Genomic DNA, 12500 nt, shown 5'->3' on the forward strand with positions numbered 1-12500 from the left:
AAAGGTAAAGTACAGAAGACCGTTGTGAGACCGGCAATGATGTATGGAGGTGGAGACGTGGGCAATGATAATGACTGAAGAGAAGATGGATGTGGCTGAGATGAGAATGTTGAGATGGATGTGTGGGAGGACAAGAAGAGATAAGATACATAATGAGGTAATTGGGGGTATCACAGGAGTTAGAGAGCTATCAGATAAAATCCAAGAAAGTAGACTGAGGTGGTATGGCATGTCATGAGAAGAGATGAACAGTATATTAGGAGGAGAGTAATGGAAATCGAGGTACAGGGAACGAGAAAGAGAGGGACACCAAAGCGAAGGTGGATGAACTGTATCAAGGATGACCCTCGATCAAGGGGATTAATCAGTGATGAGTGTGGGATAGAGGTATATGGAGAAAGCTGACCAGAAACATCGACTCCACATAAAAGTGGGAAAAGATGTAGACAAAGAAAAAGAAGATTCTTTACATATTCTCCTCTCTCCTCATACACCGGACAACAGTGAGATTACTTAAAAAAAAAAAAAATAAAAAATTCACCCAAGGGGTTAACTACTGCACTCTAATTGTTCAGAGGCTACTTTCCTATTGGTAAGGGTAGAAGAGGCTCTTTAGCTATGGTAAGCAGCTATTCTAGCAGAAGGACACTCCAAAATCAAACCAGTGTTTTCTAGCCTTGAGTAGTGCCATAGCCTCTGTACCATGATCTTCCACTGTCTTGGGTTAGAGTTCTCTTTCTTTAGGGTACACTAAGGCCCACTATTTTCTCTAATTTCTCTCTTTCTTGTATTGTTATAACTTTTACAGTTTATAAAGGAAATATTTTATTTTAATGTTGTTGCTATTCTTGAAATATTTAATTTTTTCCTTTTCTCCTTTCCTCACTGAGCTATTTTCCCTGTTGGGGCCGCTTGGCTTTTAGCATCTGCTTTTCCAACTAGGGTTGTAGCTTAGCAAGTAAAATAGATAATATTATTATTAATAATGATAACATTAATATATATATATATATATATATATATATATATATATATATATATATATATATATATATATATATATATATATATATATATATATATATATATATATATGACACGATCATGAAGTAAAGATGGGTGAGGAGTAGTTTATGAATTAATACTGAGTAGAATCTGTTAGGGATTAAAGATGACGAGGAGGACAGCATGGTTAAATGAAGCACAATTAAAAAATATTTTGTAGTGGAAAATGTATTAATAAAATGTCTTGGAAAAGACGATTTAAGCAAAACATCCCTACATCTTTGAGACAGTAGTGGATATATATAAATATATGTATATACATATATATATATATATATATATATATATATATATATATATATATATATATATATATATATATATATATATATATATATATATATATATATATATATATATATATATATATATATATATATATATATAATCATTCCCAGAATGCCTGCTCACGCAGAGAAATAAGGATATATTTATATTATACCCTATGTGTATTAGACCTAAAACGAGAATAGGAAAATTGAGTTTAAAACCTTTTATAAATTGATATGAAGCTAAATTTTAAAGTTACTTTAATCTTCAATGACAACATCCATTTCCTTTTAGGAGTTGGTGTGTGCGGAACAAAGCCGGAATAACACAATTTTGGTCTTTGAACCGTCAAAAGATTCTTACTCACATCTTAGCTATTTAGAATCATGGGCTATCGGAGAGGTTCTTACTTTGGTCTTTCCAGTAGAGTACTTCAAATAGACTTTTATTTCAAGATCCAAAGCGACTCAAGTAAATTGGAAAGGTAAGTTGCGTCTTTCTTGGGAATGGAAGTATTATGGCATCTTTAAAATTCGAGGACTTACTTTCTTTTATTTTCAGACATATATCTAGTTTTTGCAACAATGATTTGTAAACGCAGTCTAGAGAGAGAGAGAGAGAGGAGAGAGAGAGAGAGAGAGAGAGAGAGAGAGAGAGAGAGAGAGAGAGAGAAGTATATATAAGAAGGAAACATAAGATAAAAAGTTTAAGATAATAAAGAGATAGAGCTACAAACATATACTACGTAATGATACCATTTTCCTTTCATCTTTTTTAATCATCAAGATGTTTTTCATGACATTATATCTCAAATTTAAAAATAAGATAATCTTTCTCCGTCATATTATTTACTTTAGCTACTGATTTTATGATGAATCCGGTGCAGGAAACTTAATAAATATTAGTTATTATACGTGGAACACTCACTGCAACATGTTAAACCCCACACCTCACCACTATACATAATTGTGTTCCACTTAGTATCTTATTTTGTGGACCGTTTCTTACCAATAATTCAATGTCGACATACATCATATTTTTTTTTTTTTATGGTTTCATATACTCCACATCTCTTAGTATCACTTAATCATATATTCTATATTCCCAACAAATGTCCTTTTCACTGACTGTTTACTGATCCACATCATTGTTTTGTTATACCTTATTTGTGTATATTCTAATTATATTTATACTTATACTAACCTGGATACTTTTCACCATCTCGATTCTTGGTAGCAATTTAGATACAGCCAGCAGAAATACCTTAATCTCTTATTGACTAAGATTCCTCGATATGCTTAGAAGGAAAATATTTTTAAAACTCTTAGCAACTCTTCGTTACTGGGTTATTTATATATACTGTAGTTTCAAGCTTCTTGCACTTCGTTTGAGAATTCACCCTTGCATGTGTAAATATACTGTCACCTGTTTCCCAAATGAAATGAGATACTCATGGTGATGTTTATCGATCAGATTTTTTTTAAGTTGAAAGTTTGTTTGTTTATACGTCTAGGTACTTTGCATCTTATCTTTGGCTATAATGTGCTGCAAAAAGTAGGGTCCTGAATTATGCGAGATTTTGGTCGATCAATGACCTCGTATAAATGGAAAATCGCATATTTCGAAACACACAACTAACAGAAATAATTACATTTGGGCCATGGCAACCAGCAACTTGCCTATTCAAACGTGTTTACCACTCATCTCCAATACTTTCTATATATATACTGTATTGAAAAAAGGTTAAAGTTACAACCAGGATGTGTGTAAACACCGTATGTTTCTCGTTATAACAGGACCCAAAATACAGACAAATTTTAATTTTTGTCTTATATATTGTATGAGACAACTGGTGAATAGCAAAACCATCACTGTATAGAGTAGCTTTTGTTGTATCATTGAAAATCCTAAATTATCAAAATAAAGGAGATTTCCTATCACGAGTTTCCTAAACACACCAAAAAGCACAATGAAAAATGACCACCATTGTTTTGTTTACGTTTATCTCTGATCATAACGAAGAAAACGAATGCATTTACACATCTTTGTATAGGTTAGTTTTACATGATGATTTTGTTATTAGCAATGTTGTTCTACTTAATTTTTTTTTAGAACTTCGAAATAAATGATAAAACGTTTTCATTCATGCTGCCACCTGAAACGGAAACCTTCCATTTGTTTACTGTACGCTCCATCTTCGATCATAATAAACAAATAACGCATTAAACACATATGATCAAAGTGATAACTATTGATATCAAAAGCATTTACTAAACATTATGTTATTACAAATATTTCAATTACCGTATCCATATAAATTCCTAAAATCGTAGCAAAGCAGGAAAACTTTTTTTCATACGTTTATCAACAATAGCAAAGAGCCGCTATTAACAGTATGGTGATTTACGATAATTCTAAACTGTTACGAAAGATAATTGTCCTTCCCATATCCAAAATACTTTTTTTAGCTGCAGTTATAAGTCAACTTGTACCCACATCAATTATGGAACCATTTGGAAAAAAAGGTAAAAGATGAAGAAAGTCCCAGGCTGGTTTTTAAAGTCATCGAACAATTAGGTTACCGCTAGAACGTTCGATATGATAGAGAAGGTGCGAGATTGGAGAAGTAAGGAAAATTGAATCATGCTTGATATTTAATAAAACTGAACTTTGTGAAACATCAAAGATTCCCTTTGTTAGAGAGATAGAGAGAGGTAAGAAATGAGTGGGGTAGCGAAAGGTATCCTAGAGAGAGAGAGAGAGAGAGAGAGAGAGAGAGAGAGGAGAGAGAGAGAGAGAGAGAGAGAGAGAGAGAGAGAGAGAGAGAATGATGGTTTTAAATGTATTAAAAAATAAATATGATAGGTTGAAAGACATTGGTGCTTATGTAATATTAACTGTATAGATGGTTTGAATAAGTTAAGAAATGGTATAAACAATGCTTTGTTATTGTATTCGTACGCTCATATTCTTGAGAGCGAGAGCTAGACATCAGATGATCTGATCACAACCAAAAGTTAAACAAAATTAAGTCGGCAATACTCGATTTATAAAACATTTCCGAAATTTAAAACATAAGTACAAGGTTTTCTTAAAGCATAAATAACTATTTAAATAGTAGCAATTTTCTAGAATAAAGTGAAGTTTTCTAAAAATAGTGGTTTGTTGACGAAATCGGATGTCATATCTTAAGCTACGATTGAAGTGGATTTATATTTCGGTATAATTTTTTATTTTATATTTAAATGACGTTTTAAATAAAACCTAGTTTGGGTTTTTCATCCACAGTATATGTAAGTATTGTAATACACCGGAGAGAGAGAGAGAGAGAGAGAGAGAGAGAGAGAGAGAGAGAGAGAGAGAGAGAGAGAGAGAGAGAGAGAGAATCAGCTGTTGTAATCGAATACCATGTTTTTTTCGTTTCTTGTACCACTTGAAGCGAAGAAATGATCACCCCAACTAATAATAGTCATGTTAATTTCATTCTTAAACTCAGTTTGTAATATGTGAACTAAGATTTTATTCTTTACATACATACAGAGAGAGAGAGAGAGAGAGAGAGAGAGAGAGAGAGAGAGAGAGAGAGAGAGAGAGAGATTTGAGTCTCTCTCTCTCTCTCTCTCTCTCTCTCTCTCTCTCTCTCTCTCTCTCTCTCTCTCTCTCTCTCTCTTGGAGAGAGGATTTTATAATTACATCGTGTACTATACAAAACAAATCATTGTAAGGCAAATCTATACTGTTTAGAAGATGACAAAATATTGCCGACTTGTTACCGAAATTTACGCTATTCACTGCTGATAAACAAACCCAGCTTTCGTGTGAAAACCTTGAATACCCACAGGGAAAACTAAAGCTTTTTTATATTCTATACTGAAAAAAAAATAATGCTTGAATATACCTTCATTACCAATACAATTATAATTATCGAAAGGTTAGAGAAAGGTAAAGATTGCCGATAATATAACCACAATTCTGTTTACATTTTGTCAGCTGGATTCGCATAGTTAAAAGTTGATTTCATTGTTGATATGGAATCTTATCCTTTAAGAGGCTATTTATTATGAAATTATGTTACTAAAATGTAAGATAAATATCGTTTGGTAACAATTATTATCAAGCACTGTATTTAGGGCTACCAATTTACCTAAAAATACAATAGATTTGATATATTTTGTAGTGCTTGACTTGCAGACTTTGAACAGCTTTGCAGAAATATTTTTTTTTTTTTTAAACTACCGACCGTATAAATAGGGAATCGCATAATTCGAACACGCAAAATTCGGGACCCTTCTGTATATGCTATTATTGTGAAGACTTGTATTTAAGTATATTTTAGATATCATTTCAAGTTACGTTTTTTGAAATATTTGTTTTTTTCAATTAAAAAGCAGAAAAAGAACACTGCTCTTATACTTATGTGAGTAATTTCTAGAACTAAGCACGTTAAATATGAGTCGTACACTAAGGAGTAAAGAGAAGATTAACTCTCAATTACTATCACCAAATTCATATACTGAAAACAGAATGTTGCAACTTAACATAAATTTCCGGAGGGACTGTAAAAAGAAAATATGGACTCATTCTTGCTATGCCGTTTATTACAATCTTATGTATTTCTGCTTTTGTTAAAAAAAAAAAAAAAAAAAAAAAAAAAGGCAATGAAGATAGATATACATCGTAGTTCACGCACATTCCCATATCTATCATTTATGACAAAATAAACACGATTTATGGTAAGATAAACTTTTAGAACGAATGCCACTTTTGATTTTTATTATAACTAATGATTTCATTAGACACCAGAGGATGTTTGAAATATAGAAGAAAGCATAAATAGTTGTTAATCGTATTTATGGTTTGTAACTAATGACATAAAAGTTGAATGCATTTTCTTTTGTATTCATCATTGAACAGCATCTTCTATCAATATTTATGTTATGAAAAGTAAAATTGTGGTCATGAAAGCGTGCATCGACAAATACATTATATGATAATGAATTCGATCTCATTAACGGTAATGATGTTACTATGATTGCCATTTATTTTCATGTAGTTTCTTCTCCATTTAGCCAGTATATATATATATATATATATATATATATATATATATATATATATATATATATATATATATATATATATATATATATATATATTATATACATACTATATATATATTTATATAAATACTGTATATATATATATATATATATATATATATATATATATATATATATATATATATATATATATATATATATAGATATATATATATATATATATATATATATATATATATATATATATATATATATATATATATATACATAAATATACATATATATATATATATATATATATATATATATATATATATATATATTTATTTATATATATGTATGTATGTATGTATATACATATATATATACATACATATATATATATATATATATATATATATATATATATATATATATATATATATATATATATATATATTATTATTGTTATTATTATAATTATTATTATCATTGTCATTATTACTTGCTAAGCCACACCCTTAGTTGGAAAAGCTACATACAATAGGCCCAGGTGCCCTAAGAGGAAAAATAGCCCAGTGAGGAAAGGAAAAAAGGGAAAATAAAATATTTTAATAACAGTAACAACATTAAAATAAACATTTTCTATATAATGAATAATAAAAAAAAAAACTTTAACAACACAAGAGGAAAAGAAATGACATAAAATAGTGTGCCCGAGTGTAACCTCAGCCAATTTAACTCTAACCCAAGACAGAGGATTGATTGATTGATTTAAAGTATGGTACAGAGGTTACTGCATTACCAAAGGTTAGAGAACAATGTTTAGATTTTGGAGTGCCCTTCTCCTAGAAGAGATGTTTACCATAGCTAAAGAGTCACTTCTACCCTTACCAAGATGGAAGTAGCCACTGAACAATTACAGTACAGTAGTAAACCACTTGGATGAAAGAAGAATTACCTGGTAGTCAGAGTGTTGTTAGATGTATGAGGACAGAGGAGAATTTGTAAAGAATAGGCCAGACTATTCAGTATATGTGTAGGCAAAGAGAAAGTGAACCGTAACCAGAGAGAAAGATCCAATTCAGTACTGGCCAGTCAAAGGACCCCATAAATCTCTAGCGGTAGTATCTTAACGGGTGGCTAGTGCCTTGACCAACCTACTACCTACACACACACAGAGACACACACACACACACACACACACACACACACACACACACATATATATATATATATATATATATATATATATATATATATATATATATATATATATATATATATATATATATATAAAAAACACACACACACACACACACTCACATATATATATATATATATATATATATATATATATATATATATATATATATATATATATATATATATATATATATATATATATATATATGTGTGTGTGTGTGTGTGTGTATGTGTGTGTGTGTGTGTGTGTGTGTGTGTGTGTGAGTATTTGCGTATGAATGTGATGATACACTATTCGTCTCATATGAAACTACTTGTCTGTAGTTAAAGTGAATATAATCACTAGGGGAAAAAACAGTTTTGTGTAATGCCTTGCAGAAAAGAAAATATTGCATTGTGAAACTAAAGATGAAGTGTCGATTATTTTACAAGTGTGAATAAGAAATCTGAAATCGAACTTTCATAAACGATCATGGAATAAATGATGAAAAATTTGAATAAATTATAAGAAGTCTGTGAAATTAAAAAGATTTTATTTAAGTAGAGTGCAAGTGTATATCATAGAAATTTGAAAAAAAAAAAAAAAAAGGAAATGTCATTTTAGGGAAAGATCATATGATTTGTGGGTTTGGTTTGATCTGGATGTATAAAAGGGAGGATATTGGAGGTATATCTGGTCTCTAATGGGCTGAATAATAAAGGGTGCAGGATTAGTTCAAAATATTATGCTGATATCAATGATAGAGAAGTGACAGCAAATGACGTGGAGTATGAAATGTGGAAGGATACGATTAATGGAGCATTAAGAAATAATTCCGATAATCCGTACATAAATAAAAGAAATCGAGTAAGAGGTCAGTGATATGAGTTAAATAAGATAATTAGTAAAGGAAATAGGTTAATTACTGGAACTGTGATTGCAGGCGTAAAATTTCTCCCTAAAATCTGTCACGAATTTTCTGTTATGGAAAACTTGTACTGGTATTCTGATTCAAGAAATCATGCTATTTATAGAATCAAATTTTAGGGAAACGCGCATGTAACCATAAGGCAACCAAGGTAAAAGTGATATATGAAATGAGAGCGCTTTCTTGCCAATGGCGTAAATGTATGTTAGAGCTTCTGGTCTAAAACATACATTTTACAAGAGAATGGGGTTTGAATCTCAATCTAAATTCAAAGTGAGCCAGTGATGCTGTAAATGCTTTTGAATGAATTTCGTATTGGCCAAAAAAAAAAAAAAAAAAAAAAAAAAAAAAAAAAAAAAAAACCTTGATGAAATAACTGCTAATAAGATAAATCTAAGGATATTGTGCCGTTAACAACATAGAAAATATCTTAAAGCTAGAAATTTCTGGAAATGAAGAATTGATACCAAGATGGAGTAGAGAATATATGAAGAATTTTGATGATAAAATCAAGACAAAACAAAGTTTGAGAAGAAGGAATTGGAGAGGATTTAGGTAAGGAAAAAGGGTTCAGGAATTAAGTGTTTGTTATGAAACAGTTTAGTTTGAAGTTTATGATCAAAGCAAAAACACTATTGTACTGGAAAACAGATAAAACATGTGGTATAATTCCCAGAAATGTAATATGGAGGCCCCTAAAGATGCATGGAATGTGCTTAGGGGTAATTCCATCAGAGTAGTTAGAGGACTCATAATGGAGAGTATGGTTTAGGCTCTTGTGATTAACATACATGTCATGTCTTGATGCGTATCATTTTCAGAACCGCAATGATGAGATAAGGACAGGATAGGAGATATTCGAGCATAAATGTGGGATAAAAGGAGTTGTGAGGAGAATATTAAGTACCTCGTAATGGTAACGTGCCTTAATGTGATAATGAAAAGAAGCTTTTTAGAATAGTAAAAAAATGCATGAAAACACATAGTAAAAAAAAAAATATGAAAACTTTTTTATGATGACCGAAGCGAGGTTATGGCGAATATCAAAACAGTAATTGTTAGCAATTTATAGCTACATACAATTACGGTGCTTCCAGACAATGTAATTTGTTGACGGAATACCTATTACATCCTTAATTTTTGTTATATCTTACTAAAAAAGAAGCGTTCCATTTGAAACTTTATATATATATATATATATATATATATATATATATATATATATATATATATATATATATATATATATATATATATATATATATATATATACATATATATATATATATATATATATATATATATATATATATATATATATATATATACATATATATATATATATATATATATATATATATATATATATATATATATATATATATATATATATATATATATATATATATAAATGTATATCTAATTTTTTTGGGGGGGGATAATAAACGTTTCAAAGAGCTTTAAATTATTCAATTTGAAGTTAGGAGTTGAGAGGAGGGTAATTCATGAAGCAATAAATGTTACGAACGTGAAGAAAGTTAAGAATAAGGAATGAAAAATAAAACATGAAGGGACTGTTGTTCGAATTGTTTTCATGATTACATATCAAAATATCTTCTTAGTTTTTCTCATTTTAATAGTTTTCTTATCTGCTTAAGATGATATTTATTTCTAAAATGTATGTAAAGAATGCATTTCTTTAAAAATTTCATACAAATACTGTGATATCTGTTTATTGCTTCATTTGTTTATTCACTAGTCCGCATCTTTGTATTTATACGGGAATATGCTTAAATAAATATCTTGCCTTTCAAATTATTCAATTATTCATGTAGCTAGCTTAATCTCAGTTTAACAAAACATCAATATATTGACCTTAAGATACATATAAATTTATTAAAAAAAAAAGTGTAAATGTAGTGACTTTTTCCAATGGCTATACGTGCAATATCTTAAAATAGATGGATTGAAATGCCAGCTTCAGTGACCTAAGGAGGAGCCAATGACGCCAATCTTACAGGTTGAGCATTAGGTGTAATTATGCAGCCACAAATCAATAGAAAATTACTTCCCAACGATAATACTCGTATTTCCATAAGAGGAAATTTTATATGAGGGTAATAATAATAATAATAATAATAATAATAATAATAATAATAACAATAATAATAATATTAATAATAATAATAATAATAATAATAATAATAATAATAATAATAATAATAATAATAATAATAATAGCATAATTTTTCACAATGAGTTCAACATATACAACGGCAGTAATTCTTTATTCATTATATAGCATTTTCAAAGGGATTGCTGTAGTTACTGAGGACAAAATTAGCAGCGAAGTGAAACCACTAAAAAAAATTGTGTGCACTTGTATTAGTCTAGATGGTCATTGAGTGATATTTTTTTCATGAAGCACTCATCATGACTACTTTTAATAACACTGTTGTCGCCATCTCTCTATAAAAAAAAAAATATTGAAAAAGCTAACCTATTGATTTAAGATATATTGCAGAAATTGAGCTACAGAAAACTACCCTGTGAGTGCTGCAGTAGCTTAATGGTAACTCCCTTACTGGAATAGGGCTCTAGAGCCCTGGTTAGGACAGCTTAAACAGTAGGTCTGCCTTTCGCATGCCAATGTACAGTATATACTGTATGGTCAGATTCCAGGATATTGACTCCCACGAGAGCATTGTCCCTGCCCTTGCCACTGCCATTCATGGGCGATCTTTGTCTTAAAACATTTAAATAAGCAACTCATCAAACGACCCTATTGAAATAGCCTTAAAAATCCTTCCTCAATTCTGTAACAATTACCACACTCATTTGGAAATATTTTAGGATTTTCCATTCTATAACAGTTACCAAAATTATCTCGAAACGTATTTAAGGTTCCTTAATTCTGTAAAATTGATCTGGAATCTTTTTTTAGGGTTCTACATTTTGTAATACTTCCTACAGAGATGTGAGGATATATTTTAGCGTAATGAATTTTTATAACATTTACCACACTGACCTGGAAACATATTTTAGGGTCTTCTATTCTGTAACACTTACTGCAATGATCTGGAAACATATTTTAGGTATCATAAATTCTGTAATGCTCACTGCCCTAATCTAGAAACACATTTGTGGTCCTCAATTCTGTAACACTTGCCGAACTGTCTTAGAAACATATTTTAGCCCTTTTAATTCTGTAATACCTACAGCACTAACCTAGAAACCCTTATTAGGATTTTATATTTTGTAACACTTAACAAACTGATCTGAAAACATATTCTATGGTCATCAATTCTATACCACTTTCCACACTAATCTGGAAGCTTAGTTTACGGCCCAAAATTCTGTAACACTTACTGCTCTAATCTAGAAACCTATTTTAGTGTTCAGAATTCTCTGACACTCACCGCAATGATCTTGAAGCATATCAAGCGGTCTTCAAAATCTATAACGCTGAACTCTGCAACACTTCCGCACTAATCTGCATTGGTCCATCTTTATTCAATGATTTCCCATCTTCAAACATTGATTTCGTAAGTTATTATGGAATGTTTTTTTTTTTTTTTTTTTCAGTGATGTACTCACCACATTAAAAGCCGACATATGACTTTTAGATATAGGTAGCCTATACATTTTATAAAGCATATTAGGATACTTCCGGGAGGAGACTGATAATATACAAAAATAGTAGAAAATAATAAAAAATAAACTTCAACAAAGATATTTTTGTATATCGATACTCCGGATTAATGTCACTAGCCTCTCAGGTTAATTTGATTATGGATATATTGGTTTATCCAACTGGCATCATGATAGACTATCACAGAGACAAATAAATGAAAGACAATATGTCATCGAATCCTTAAGTTTCATTATTTCACTCCGCAATAATTTTTTTTTTTTTTATTCAAATCTAGTAAAAAGAAATATAATAAGCAAAGTTACAAACTATTCCCATAGTTAAAGAAAACATTTTTTTTTTTCCTGAACTGAATATAAT

The sequence above is a fragment of the Palaemon carinicauda genome, chromosome 13 (assembly GCF_036898095.1).
Source record: "Palaemon carinicauda isolate YSFRI2023 chromosome 13, ASM3689809v2, whole genome shotgun sequence".
Lineage (NCBI taxonomy): Eukaryota > Metazoa > Arthropoda > Malacostraca > Decapoda > Palaemonidae > Palaemon > Palaemon carinicauda.